This window comes from Salvelinus alpinus, chromosome 11, assembly GCF_045679555.1.
Source record: "Salvelinus alpinus chromosome 11, SLU_Salpinus.1, whole genome shotgun sequence".
In the NCBI taxonomy this organism is placed as follows: Eukaryota; Metazoa; Chordata; class Actinopteri; order Salmoniformes; family Salmonidae; genus Salvelinus; species Salvelinus alpinus.
In genome coordinates, this window is record NC_092096.1 from 49,735,085 (window position 1) to 49,749,450 (window position 14,366).

Below are 14,366 nucleotides of genomic sequence, written 5' to 3' on the forward strand. Positions count from 1 at the left end.
GTTGCAATGATCATGAGAATGGTGAGGAATCAGCCCAGAACTACACAGGAGGATCTTGTCAATGATCTCAAGGCAGCTGGGACCATAGTCACCAAGAAAACAATTGGTAACACACTACGCCGTGAAGGACTGAAATCCTGCAGCGCCCGCAAGGTCCCCCTGCTCAAGAAAGAACATATACATGCCCGTCTGAAGTTTGCCAATGAACATCTGAATGATTCAGAGGACAACTGGGTGAACGTGTTGTGGTCAGATGAGACCAAAATGGAGTTCTTTGGCATCAACTCAACTTGCTGTGTTTGGAGGAGGAGGAATGCTGCCTATGACCCCAAGAAACCATCCCCACCGTCAAACATGGCGGTGGAAACATTATGCTTTGGGGGTGTTTTTCTGCTAAGGGGACAGGACAACTTCACTGCATCAAAGGGACGATGGACGGGGCCATGTACCGTCAAATCTTGGGTGAAAACCTCCTTCCCTCAGCCAGGGTATTGAAAATGGGTCGTGGATGGGTATTCCAGCATGACAATGACCCAAAACACACGGCCAAGGCAACAAAGGAGTGGCTCAAGACAAAGCACATTAAGGTCCTGGAGTGGCCTAGCCAGTCTCCAGACCTTAATCCCATAGAAAATCTGTGGAGGGAGCTGAAGGTTCGAGTTGCCAAACGTCAGTCTCGAAACCTTAATGACTTGAAGAAGATCTGCAAAGAGGAGTGGGACAAAATCTCTCCTGAGATGTGTGCAAACCTGGTGGCCAACTACAAGAAACATCTGACCTCTGTGATTGCCAACAAGGGTTTTGCCACCAAGTACTAAGTCATGTTTTGCAGAGGGGTCAAATACTTATTTCCCTCATTAAAATGCAAATCAATTTATAAAATTTTTGACATGCGTTTTTCTGGATTTTTTTGTTGATATTCTGTCTCTCACTGTTCAAATAAACCTACCATTAAAATTACAGACTGATAATTTCTTTGTCAGTGGGCAAACGTACAAAATCAGCAGGGGATCAAATACTTTTTTCCCTCACTGTACATCCCTACAGTTGTTGGTTAGCTATCTAGCGAATTCTAACCATATTAGCATCATTGACATGAAATTAGTCAAAACACCTAAAAGCAAGACATGGTATCAAAACATGAAACGATTTGAAACGAGCAAATTGCGATTCCCCTCTTGGCATTCTTGCTAGCAATCTGGACAAGACATCCAGAATCACATCGTTTCCATGATGTTGTCAGCTAACGCATCTATTTGTTTGGAGGCTGGAGAAGACAGAGGGTTCTGTGCAACCCTGTAGCCTCGCGTCTTAGTTCTGTGTTGTAGGAACGCTTGAGTTTTTTCCCGCTTTTTATGGAAATCCAAAGGAGTCATACCTAACCGCCCAATGGATTTCCATAGCCTCCCTTCACACCGCGTCGCGCTCCGTCCATTGTGCTGACACAGCACAGAGGAGATATTTTTACGCCACCTGACACTCAATAATTTTATATAGTAACATAAAATTAAACGGAGGGTGCTAAAGTTTGTACTGAGAGGGCTAAACCCCCTAGCGGAGCCGGCCCGTAATAATATACCAACGAGAGATTACATGACTCTAACCTTTAGGCCTATAATTTATGGGGTATGGGGTGCATGCCAATAGTCTGCAGTGGCTTCCTCTCCCTTGACCTCAACGTGTTGGGTTCACCTCAATAGTAGTCTTGAGCGGTGTCCTCTCATTTGACCTCAATGTGGTGTGCACCCCAATAGTTAGAATAGAAGCCAACAGAGATTGGTCGATACAAGGGAATATACTGTGATTCATTCCTGTACTATTTATAATAATGTAATAATAATAATGTGTTCTGTAACTAGGACTTCATACTTTTTCCTATAGATTTCTATAATACGGTTGTAGCCTACTGTAAACTTTGTACTTTTATTGGAACTATTTCATACAGTGATGCCCACATCACATCTTTGCAATAAAGAAACTCATCGAATCAACTTCTTTACAATCACATTTTATAACATGAGAAAAAAGTATCATGGCCGACCAGAAGTGGCCCAAATTGACATTTGATATACCCTAACAGTTGGTCCATGGAAAGGCAGAGAGAAAGAACAGACTCTGTCCAAAAAGGCACACTAGATTCAGAGAGAAGTTAAATGGGTTTCAAAGACAAACATATTTTCACGATTTCAGTTATAACATCACAATTAATAAATCAAACACGTTTTTGGCCTCATTCAGTTTTTACGTGATAAAGGAGAATACTTTTGATAAATAATGTTGAAAGTAGGCTACAATTTATATTCCTAAAACATAAATTGAAATACTGTTGCTGCTTCCTGTTGTCATCGACTTTTTATTTATAGCGCAGTGTCAAAACACCAGTTCAAATGTCTAAGTTCATAATCAATATGCTGAAAATAGGTTGAAATATTTAAGACCAAACATAAAGTACTCCCTACACAAAGGCCTACATGTCGGGGGTGGCAGGTAGCCTCGTGGTTAGAGCGTTGGACTAGTAACCTTTCAGTTGCAAGATCGAATCCCCGAGCTGAACAAGGCAGTTAACCCACTGTTCCTAGGCCATCATTGAAAATAAGAATTTGTTCTTAACTGACTTGCCTAGTTAAATAAGGTTAAAAAAAGTCACACATGTTCAGATTATTTATGTATTTTGATAAATAAGTACCTTTATAAAATGCACACACACACCATTTACCAACCGGCCACTCTAAACTGGAATAGGCTCTATGCATTATACCGCCTCCAACATTCTAATTTACTTCCTACCGGGTTGATCACTTCCGGAGCGATTTCTGCTATTGTTTTTATCATTAACTTACTAGCTATCTAACTGCTGTCGATGCATTTCTGACTGAAATAGTTTGCAATGACTACGTTCAAATTACAGCCCCGCGAAGGACGTGCTAATTAACATTGTTCAGTGCCTGTGTTCAGTTTCATCAAAATTGAATGGTATTGTGAGCTTCCATAGTTTCCCGGTCGATGTAGAGCTCAGAAAAAGGTTGTTGGTGGCAGTATGTCGTGACAACTTGGAGCTGTCACTTTTGTGTCATCGTTGTATGCTGGATCTGTGAGTGACAAGGAGATCTTCAAGCAGTCTAATTATTTCCTTACTCACCCCTGACATGGCCATTATGATGGATAAGGGCTTTCTCATAGATGACATTGTTCTACCGGCCAGCCTTTCTGTCAAGACGCACACAGATGCCAGCGCATGAGGTTAGGGAGTCCCAATCCATTGCCAGGCTGAGAGTGCATGTTGAAAGAATGATCCGCAGAGTAAAGGAGCACAAGCTGTTTGAATGTCATCCCCCTGACCATCAACCAATTATTTGCAGTGGCGTGCCTGTTAGTCAACTATCAAAACGGACCTTTGGTCAGAGCATGGGCCAAGCCAATGTAAATGTACATGCGTTTATTTGCTAGCAGCAAAACAATAATTTGTTTATCTACGACATGTATCAATAATTTGTGTTGTGGTGAATATCAGTTTGTGTGGAGCTTTAATTGGCTTTAATTAGGCAATGAGTTTAGGGGTGGGGGAAAGAAATCAAGTAAACACAGAATAGCCAGAATGCAAGATTGAATACAATGTTAGAGATGTGTAATTGATTAACTGAACTGTTGAACATTTGCTGAAATACATTTTTTTAAACAAATCTATTCTACTGTAGTTTTCTTCACAAGAACATCAATACTTATTTTTTATGAAGCCACTAAACGTTGCACCCATGCAGGGGATCCATTCAGGTGATAGATAGACCCTGATGCAAGTAGTGGTAAAAATAAAAGTGGTCAACCTTCCCTCTTAGTTTTTGAAACCTGTAGATCTTTATATATCCTTTCAACTAGCATGTCCTCCTGTGCACATATGACAAAGTCACACCAGCTACAACCTGTGAGAAGGATTTTACCTTACACCTGCCAGTAGTAAGCATGAGATCTCTTCAACTTCAGCTCTCCATTCTGCATCTTCAGGTAAGGGCAGTCAACATAACTTGGTACATTTGGGCACTTGACCTCAGAGTCCAAAGTGTGGTCTCACACTGGAATCAAATATGATGCCATCTGGAGGATCCTAACCACGGAGCATCTGGGTGCACTACGAAGCCACACGGAAAGAAGTTAACATTCTTCAGTGTGCAGTAGTCCTGTACAGCCACTGGCTCCATGGCTAGCCCCCTCTTCATCTCCATGGTCTGCATACCAGATCCCTTGAACAGCCGCACAGCTAGACGGTCAGCTGAGATCTCTCCATGGACATGGCAAACCTCTCGGAAACGAGAGGATGTTATTCTCATTTTCCTGAACTGATGCCATTCCGGGCTGCTGCTCTGCTCCCTTGTAGCAACCTCGACTTTGTGTGACATCCCGTAGGTTGTCTCTAATGCCTTGACGTGGAACTTCTCCTGATGGCTAAGGATGTACAGTGGGGCAAAAAAGTATTTAGTCAGCCACCAATTGTGCAAGTTCTCCCACTTAAAAAGATGATAGAGGCCTGTAATTTTCATCATAGGTACACTTCAACTATGACAGACAAAATGAGAATTTTTTTCTCCAGAAAATCACATTGTAGGATTTTTAATGAATTTATTTGCAAATTATGGTGGAAAATAAGTATTTGGTCACCTACAAACAAGCAAGATTTCTGGCTCTCACAGACCTGTAACTTCTTCTTTAAGAGGCTCCTCTGTCCTCCACTCGTTACCTGTATTAATTGCACCTGTTTGAACTTGTTATCAATATAAAAGACACCTGTCCACAACCTCAAACAGTCACACTCCAAACTCCACTATGGCCAAGACCAAAGAGCTGTCAAAGGACACCAGAAACAAAATTGTAGACCTGCACCAGGCTGGGAAGACTGAATCTGCAATAGGTAAGCAGCTTGGTTTGAAGAAATCAACTGTGGGAGCAATTATTAGGAAATGGAAGACATACAAGACCACTGATAATCTCCCTCGATCTGGGGCTCCACGCAAGATCTCACCCCGTGGGATCAAAATGATCACAAGAACGGTGAGCAAAAATCCCAGAACCACACGGGGGGGACCTAGTGAATGACCTGCAGAGAGCTGGGAGCAAAGTAACAAAGCCTACCATCAGCAAGGGCATTGAAGATGAAACGTGGCTGGGTCTTTCAGCATGACAATGATCCCAAACACACCGCCCGGGCAACGAAGGAGTGGCTTCATAAGAAGCATTTCAAGGTCCTGGAGTGGCCTAGCCAGTCTCCAGATCTCAACCCCATAGAAAATCTTTGGAGGGAGTTGAAAGTCCGTGTTGCCCATTAACAGCCCCAAAACATCACTGCTCTAGAGGAGATCTGCATGGAGGAATGGGCCAAAATACCAGCAACAGTGTGTGAAAACCTTGTGAAGACTTACAGAAAACATTTGACCTCTGTCATTGCCAACAAAGGGTATATAACAAAGTATTGAGATAAACTTTTGTTATTGACCAAATACTTATTTTCCACCATAATTTGCAAATAAATTCATTAAAAATCCTACAATGTGATTTTCTGGATTTCTTTCCCTCATTTTGTCTGTCATAGTTGAAGTGTACCTATGATGAAAATTACAGGCCTCTCTCATCTTAAGTGGGAGAACTTGCACAATTGGTGGCTGACAATACTTTTTTGCCCCACTGTAAGTACACTGGGAAGACTGAAGCCATCTAATGGAAGTATTGGTGAAGGGGCATCGGCAATCTTCACAATTTCACGGGTCTTTGGCTGTGGAAGTTGATAGGACAGCTCACTGCCAGCTTGCACTGGCCCAAAGGCAGACTCAACGAGGGGCACGTTTGCTGACATTTCCATTGTTGTCACAAGAGGGGCAGTAAGTGGAGAAAAGTTGGCATACGTTTCTGAGACGCGGAGAAGGCCCATGTCAGGCATGTATCCATTGAGTGCTTTGTAGAGAGAACTTCTGCAAAACATTTTAAAACCTTAACATCAGGTTGGAGAGACTACTATGACAAAGACTCATGTAACTTTTCCAGAAACAGCACAAGCCTGATATTTTTATTTATTTAACCAGGTAGGCTAGTTGAGAAGTTCTTATTTGCAACTGCGACCTGGCCAAGATAAAGCAAAGCAGTTTGACAAATACAACAACACAGAGTTACACATGGAATAAAGAAACATACAATCAATAATACAGTAGGAAAATCTATATACAGCATGTGCAAATGAGGTAGGATAAGAGAGGTAAGGCAATAAATATGCCATGGTGGCAAAGTAATTACAATATAGCAATAAACACTGGAATGGTAGGATGTGCAGAGGATGAATGTGCAAGTTGAGATACTGGGGTGCAAAGGAGCAAGATAAATAAATACAGTATTGGGATGAGGTAGATTGGATGGGCTATTTACAGATGAGCTATGTACAGATGCAGTGATCTGTGAGCTGCTCTGACAGCTGGTGCTTAAAGATAGTGAGGGAGGTAAGAGTAAAGAATAAAATGGATTCAAATATACAGATTTATAGATTCTATATTTCCCCCCAGTCTTTGTCCCAAATATGTGTAATTACATCATAAAGATGCCACTGTTTAGGCTTATCATCTGGATACAAAACAAAAATCACAAGAAAATGTTTTCATTCTAGGAACCTCCAACTTACCTTATTCCATCAGCACACGAGTTAGTAGGTTTACGGAACTCTATCCCATCAACTGGACCTGGCTTCACACCCTAATTAACAAGGATTTACTGTTACAAAGGCTGAACACTTTTCAGGTGCATATTTTTATGGATATCGATTGACTCATCTTATTTGCGTTTCATAACGATTGAGCTCAGTCAGAATTTGTGGCAAGCATGAGTCCATTTCATGACAGCGGTGAGTGATGGCGAGCGGGAATAACAAGTCAGTGGCTTGAACGATCGCGGAGTGATCTTCAAGAAAACTGCAGAAAAAGATTCGGTAAACAGCGAAGCACACGGGCATCTCCCTCTACAACCTCTCCCCAAACTGAGCAGAGACCGCTGTTAAGCAGAAAGCGCAGTTGCACTTGGCCAAATTAATGAAATAATTATAGATTTACGTCACGACCCACAATTAACAGGTCCGCGACCAGACCCATACTTTAAGGAACGCTGCTCTAGACTGTAGCTTCCGTAGTGTTTGTGCAGCAGTTCGTCTTCGCTCAACTATTTTTTTTTTTTTAAATAACTAACGTTATGCAAGTCAGATAAAAAAATCGTATTTACAATGACGCCCTACCAAAAGGCCTCCTGCGGGGACGGGGGCTGGGATTTAAAAATTGGACAAAACACATCACGACAAGAGACAACACTACATAAAGACAGACCTAAGACAACATCATAGCAAGGCATCAACACGTGACAACAAAGCATGGTAGCAGCATTAAACATGGTACAAATATTATTGGGCACAGACAACAGCACAAGAACGTAGAAAAAAAACAACACATCACGCAAAACAGCCACAGCTGTCAGTATAAGTTCTAAAACACACTAACAAAACTTCCTTGCATCTGCTACACAAGCTAAGGCCTCAAACTGGTTTAAAACAAATACAACTGTCATTTGATACATTTCTACAGAGATGTTTTTACCTGAGGGGAAGACAGGCACAGCGAATTAACATGGTAGTTATCATTCCCAGTTCTGAAGACAAGACATTAGCTAGGAAATAATACAACTGGTGATTTCATTTTAGTAGATAAATAATAGCAAGGTGTTAGTGATTTGTTAATCATACACAGACAAAGGCTGTCTCCTGATTCTCCACAAGTGTGCACTTGCACACTCCCTCTCATGGATTTAATAACAGTGGAAACTCCCTCCAGCCAATGCTTACATTTTTTATTTTATTTAACTAGGCAAGTCAGTTGAGAACACATTCTTATTTACAATGACGGCCTAGGAACAGTGGGTTAACTTCCTTGTTCAGGGGCAGAACGACAGATTTGTACCTTGTCAGTTCGGGGATTCGATTTAGCAACCTTTTGGTTACTGGCCCAACGCTCTAACCACTAAACTACCTGCCACCTCAATCCCAATGCTTTTAAATCCATGATGGAGAGTTTACAAGTGAACACTTTGGGATAAGTGTGAATAATCGGGACACAGCCAGACAATAACAACGCTACCATTCATTCAGACTCAGTATAGAACATTTACGGAAAAAGCCACTCTTCTTCTCCAGACAGTGTTTTGCTGTGTTGCAGAAGTAGCATGCCCAGTCCAGCAGGTGGTATTAGTGCACCATGTACTCCTTGCACTTGTTCAGTTTGATCTGGCAGAAACCAGTGATCCGGGTCAACAGCATCAATGTAACAGTTTAACTTTACGTCCGTCCCTCGCCCCGAACCGGGCGCGAACCAGGGACCCTCTGCACATATCAACAACAGTCACCCACGAAGCATCGTTACCCATCGCTCCACAAAAGCCGCAGCCCTTGCAGGGCAAGGGGAACCACTACTTCAAGGTCTCAGAGCAAGTGACGTCACCGATTGAAAGGCTATACAACTACTGTTGTAGTTCCCAATTTGAAAAGTGAAAAGGCACTTTGGCGTCTATTTGTTCATTTGATTTAGTTTGTCGAACTAGCTGTTCCGAGGAACTCCAGTGTCAGGTGATTTGCGGAAACCGAAGAGCGTTTTCAGCCAGGATATGTTCAAAGATAATAGTAAATAAAAAAAGGTTGCCAGAAAAGTTTACCAAAAATAGCCGGGAGTGGACAATATGTACTTTAAATATATATTTTTTATAGCGACCCAATCAGTTCTACTTATTATTATTTTGCCACACAAATAGTTGCCGTGATATAGCTTAATAAATACTGTAGACTTGAACACAATGCATTCGTTTTGGGAACAGGGCACTCCCGGGCATAGCCCAGAGCGAAGTCGGCTCAAAACAAAGTGACGTTGGGGCACTTGGAGTAATGAGTAGGATTCGGTTTTCACATGCAGAACTGATTGCTTTTGATAAAAACGCTTCATCTCCCTTCCCAACGAAAAGTAGTTTGAAAATTCAAACATATATTTTATGGAAAGGAGATGGATGTTTTTGAATTGCACCATGCTGCCTTGTTGACAACATGACCGAGCAGCGCAGATTACTGTTCTATTTGAGAAGGGGTCTTCTCCATCATCACTTTTGCCATACATGTGACCATAGAACAGTGCCCTGCGGCTCAGCATATTCAAATCCACCCAGTGTAAGTGTATACAGATAATTCCTATCAAAATACAATCAAAGTTTATTGGTCGCATACACAGATGTACAGATGTTTTCACAGATGCAGTGAAATACTTGTGTTTCTAGCTCCAAATGTGCAGTAATAATACCTAACAATATGCACATAATCCCAAAACTAAAAAGACAGCAATTAAGACATTTCAGAACGAGCAATGTTCTAAATTGTAATTTATTAGCACACGGAGGCAGGGATGCCATAGAAGAACCACGTTAATCAGATGTCATGGGTCTAGTGCACGTACAGATGACCACATGTAGTAGTTAGTAACAGCGACACCCTCAGGCACTCCAAGTAAGTACATGTACAATACATTCGAAAAGTATTCAGACCCCTTGACTTTTTCTACATTTTGCTAGGTTATAGCCTTATTCTAAAATGGATTCAATTGTTTTTCCCCCCTCATCAATTTACACACAATACCCCAAAATGACAAAGCAAAAACAGGTTTTTAGACATTTTTGCTAATTTATTCAAAATAAAAAACTGAAATATGACATTTACATAAGTATTCAGACCCTTTACTCAGTACTTTGTTGAAGCACCTTTGGCAGCGATTACAGCCTTGCGTCTTGTTGGGTATGACTCTACAAGCTTGGCACACCTGTATTTGGGGAGTTTCTCCCATTCTTCTTCTTTCAAAATATATATAATATATATACATTACCATTCAAAAGTTTGGGGTAACTTAGAAATGTCCTTGTTTTTGAAAGAAATGCATTTTTTTGTCCATTAAAATAACATCAAATTGATCAGAAATACAGTGTAGACATTGTTAATGTTGTAAATTACTATTGTAGCTGGAAACAGCATATTTTTTTTATTGAATATCTACATAGGTGTACAGAGGCCCGTTATCAGCAACCATCACTCCTGTGTTCCAATGGCACGTTGTGTTAGCTAATCCAAGTTTATCATTTTAAAAGGCTAATTAATCATTAGAAAACCCGTTTGCAATGTTAGCACAGCTGAAAACTGTTGTCCTGATTTAAAGAAGCAATAAAACTAAATACAATTAAATAAAGGTTTTAATTGAACCTTTATTTAACCAGGCAAGTCAGTTAAGAACACATTCTTATTTACAATGACGGCCTACCGGGGAACAGTGGGTTAACTGCCTTGTCCAGGGACAGAACGACAGATCTTTACCTTGTCAGCTCTGGGATTCGATCCAGCAACCTTTCGGTTACTGGCCAACGCTCTAACCACTAGGCTACCTGCCACCTATGTATATTTGTAAACAACCGCTGGTGAACGAAATCTAAGGAAGTCTTGAGGTTTTGCTTGCCTGAGGTAGAGTATCTCATGATAAGCTGTAAACCACACTATATACCTAGAGAGTTTTCATCTGCATTTTTCGTAGCTGTCCACATACCACCACAGACCGATGCTGGCACTAAGACTGCCCTCAATGAGCTTTATACCGCCATATGCAAACAGGAAAAAGCTCATCCAGAGGCGGCGCTCCTAGTGGCCGGGGACTTTAATGCAGGGAAACTTAAATTGGTTTTACCAAATTTCTATCAGCATGTTAAATGTACAACCAGTTGGAAAAAAACCTCTAGACCACCTTTACTCCACACACAGAGACACATACAAACCTCTCCCACCCCCTCCATTTGGCAAATCTGACCATAAATCTATCCTCCTCATTACTGCTTACAAGCAAAAATGTAAGCAGGAAGCACCAGTGACTCGGTCAATAAAAAGTTGTCAGATAGCCTCCCGGGTGGTCTAGGGCACTGCATCGCAGCGCTAGCTGTGCCACCAGAGATTCTGGGTTCGCGCCCAGGCTCTGTCGCAGCCGGCCGCGACCGGGAGGTCCGTGGGGCGACGCACAATTGGCTTAGCGTCGTCCGGGTTAGGGAGGGTTTGGCCGGTAGGGATATCCTTGTCCCATCGCGCACCAGTGACTCGTGTGGCGGGCCGGGCGCAGTGTGCGCTAACCAAGGTTGCCAGGTGCACGGTGTTTCCTTCGACACATTGGTGCGGCTGGCTTCCGGGTTGGATGTGCGCTGTGTTAAGAAGCAGTGCGGCTTGGTTGGGTTGTGTCTCTAAGGACGCATGGCTTTCGACCTTTGTCTCTCCCGAGCCTGTACGGGAGTTGTAGCGATGAGACAAGATAGTAATTACTAACAATTAGATACCACGAAAAAGGGGGTAAAATAAAAAGAAATAAAAAAGTTGTCAGATGAAGCAGATGCTAAAATACAGGACTGTTTTGCTAGCACAGAATGGAATACGTTCCGGGATTCTTCCGGTACATCACATCAGTCACTGGCTTCATCAATAAGTGCTTCTATGATGTCGTCCCCACAGTGATTGTACGTACATACCCCAACTAGAAGCCATGGATTACAGGCAACATTCGCACTGAGCTAAAAGGTAGAGCTGCCGCTTTCAAGGAGCGGGTCTCTAACCCGGAAGCTTCTAAGAAATCTCGCTATGCCCTCCGACGAACCATCAAGCAGGCAAAGCATCAATACAGGACTAAGATCGAATTGTACTACACCGGCTCCGACGCTCGTCGGATGTGGCAGGGCTTGCAAACGATCACAGACTACAAAGGGAAGCACAGCCGAGAGCTGCCCAATGACACAAGCCTATACCCTATACCCTGATGAAGACAGCTTGCCTGTCGAAACGCTGGATATTACATTTTTGCATCTGAGCTCCTAGAGTGTGCGGCTCTCCTTTATTTTCAAGTTTTCTACTCCGCTAGCCAGCACCTCGCCTAAATAGGTGTGCATTTCTTTATCTTCTACAATGACACAAGCCTACCAGACGAGCTAAATTACATCTACAGTTGAAGTCGGAAGTTTACATACACTTAGGTTGGAGTCATTAAAACTTGTTTTTCAACCACTTCACAAATTTCTTGTTAACAAACTATAGTTTTGGCAAGTCGGTTAGGACATCTACTTTGTGCATGACAGAAGTAATTTTCCCAACAATTGTTTACAGACAGATTATTTCACTCATAATTCACTGTATCACAATAACAGTGGGTCAGAAGTTGACTGGGCCTTTAAACAGCTTGGAAAATTCCAGAAAATGATGTCATGGCTTTAGAAGCTTCTGATAGGCTAATTGACATCATTTGAGTCAATTGGAGGTGTACCTGTGGATGTATTTCAAGGCCTACCTTCAAACTCAGTGGCTCTTTGCTTGCCATGATGGGAAAATCAAAAGAAATCAGCCAAGACCTCAGAAAAAAGATTGTAGACCTCCACCAGTCTGGTTCATCCTTGGGAGCAATTTCCAAACGCCTGAAGGTACCACGTTCATCTGTACAAACAATAGTACGCAAGTATAAACACCATGGGACCATGCAGCCGTCATACCGCTCAGGAAGGAGATGTGTTCTGTCTCCTAGAGATTAATGTAATTTGGTGCGAAAAGTGCAAATCAATCCCAGAACAACAGCAAAGGACCTTGTGAAGATGCTGGAGGAAACGGGTACAAACATATATTTTTCCACAGTAAAACTAGTCCTATATCGACCTAACCTGAAAGGCCGCTCAGCAAGGAAGAAGCCAATGCTCCAAAACCAAGAAGCCACTGCTCCCAAAAAAATATAACCTTTTGGCCATAATAACCATTGTTATGTTTGGAGGAAAAAGGGGGAGGCTTACAAGCCAAAGAACACCATCCCAGCCGTGAAGCACAGGGGTGGCAGCATCATGTTGTGGGGGTGCTTTACTGCAGGAGGGACTGGTGTACTTCAGAAAATAGTTGGCATCATGAGGGAGGAAAATTATGTGGATATATTGAAGCAACATCTCAATACATCAGTCAGGAAGTTAAAGCTTGGTCGCAAATGGGTCTTCCAAATGGACAATGACCACAAGCATACTTCCAAAGTTGTGGCAAAATGGCTTAAGGACAACAAAATCAAGGTATTGGAGTGGCCATCACAAAGCCCTGACCTCAATCCTAAAGAAGAATTTGTGGGCAGAACTGAAAAGAGTGTGCGAGCAAGGAGGCCTACAAACCTGACTGTTGCATCAGATCTGTCAGGAGGAATGGGCAAAAATTCACCAAAATTATTGTGGAAAGCTTGTGGAAGGCTACCCAACACGTTTGACCCAAGTTAAACAATTTAAAGGCAATGCTACCAAATACTAATTGAGTGTATGTAAACTTCTGACTCACTGGGAATGTGATGAAAGAAATAAAAGCTGAAAGAAATAATTCTCTCTTCTATTATTCTGACATTTCACATTCTTAAAATAAAGTGGTGATCCTAACTGACCTAAGACAGGGAATATTTACTAAGATTAAATGCCAGGAATTGTGAAAAACTGAGTTTAAATGTATTTGGCTAAGGTGTATGTAAACTTCCGACTTCAACTGTACGCTCGCTTCGAGGCAAGTAACACTGAAACATGCATGAGAGCACACAGCGGACGACTGCGTGATAACGCTCTCCGCAGCCGATGTAAGACCTTTAAACAGGTCAACATTCACAAGGCCGCAGGGCCAGACGGATTACCAGGACGTGTACTCCGAGCATGCGCTGACCAACCGGCAAGTGTCTTCACTGACATTTTCACCCTCTCCCTGTGAGTCTGTAATACCAACATGTTTCAAGCAGACCACCATAGTCCCCGTGCCCAAGAACACTAAGATAACCTGCCTAAGCGACTACCGACCCGTAGCACTCACGTCTGTAGCCATGAAGTGCTTTGAAAGGCTGGTCATGGTTCACACAAACACCATTTTCCCACAAACCCTAGACCCACTCCAATTTGTATACTGCTCCAACAGATCCACAGATGATGCCATCTCTATTGCACTCCACACTGCCCTTTCCCACCTGGACAAAAGAAGCACCTATGTGAAAATGTTATTCATTGACTACAGCTCAGCGTTCAACATCATAGTGCCCTCAAAGCTAATCACTAATCTAAGGACCATGGGACAAAACAACTCTCTCTGCAACTGGATTCGGAACTTTCTGAGGTAGATAACAACACATCCGCCACGCTGATCCTCAACACAGGTGCCCCTCAGGGGTGGGTGCTCAGTCCTATCTTGTACTCCCTGTTCACTCATGACTGCATGGCCCAACACGACTCCAACACCATCATCAAGTTTGCTGATG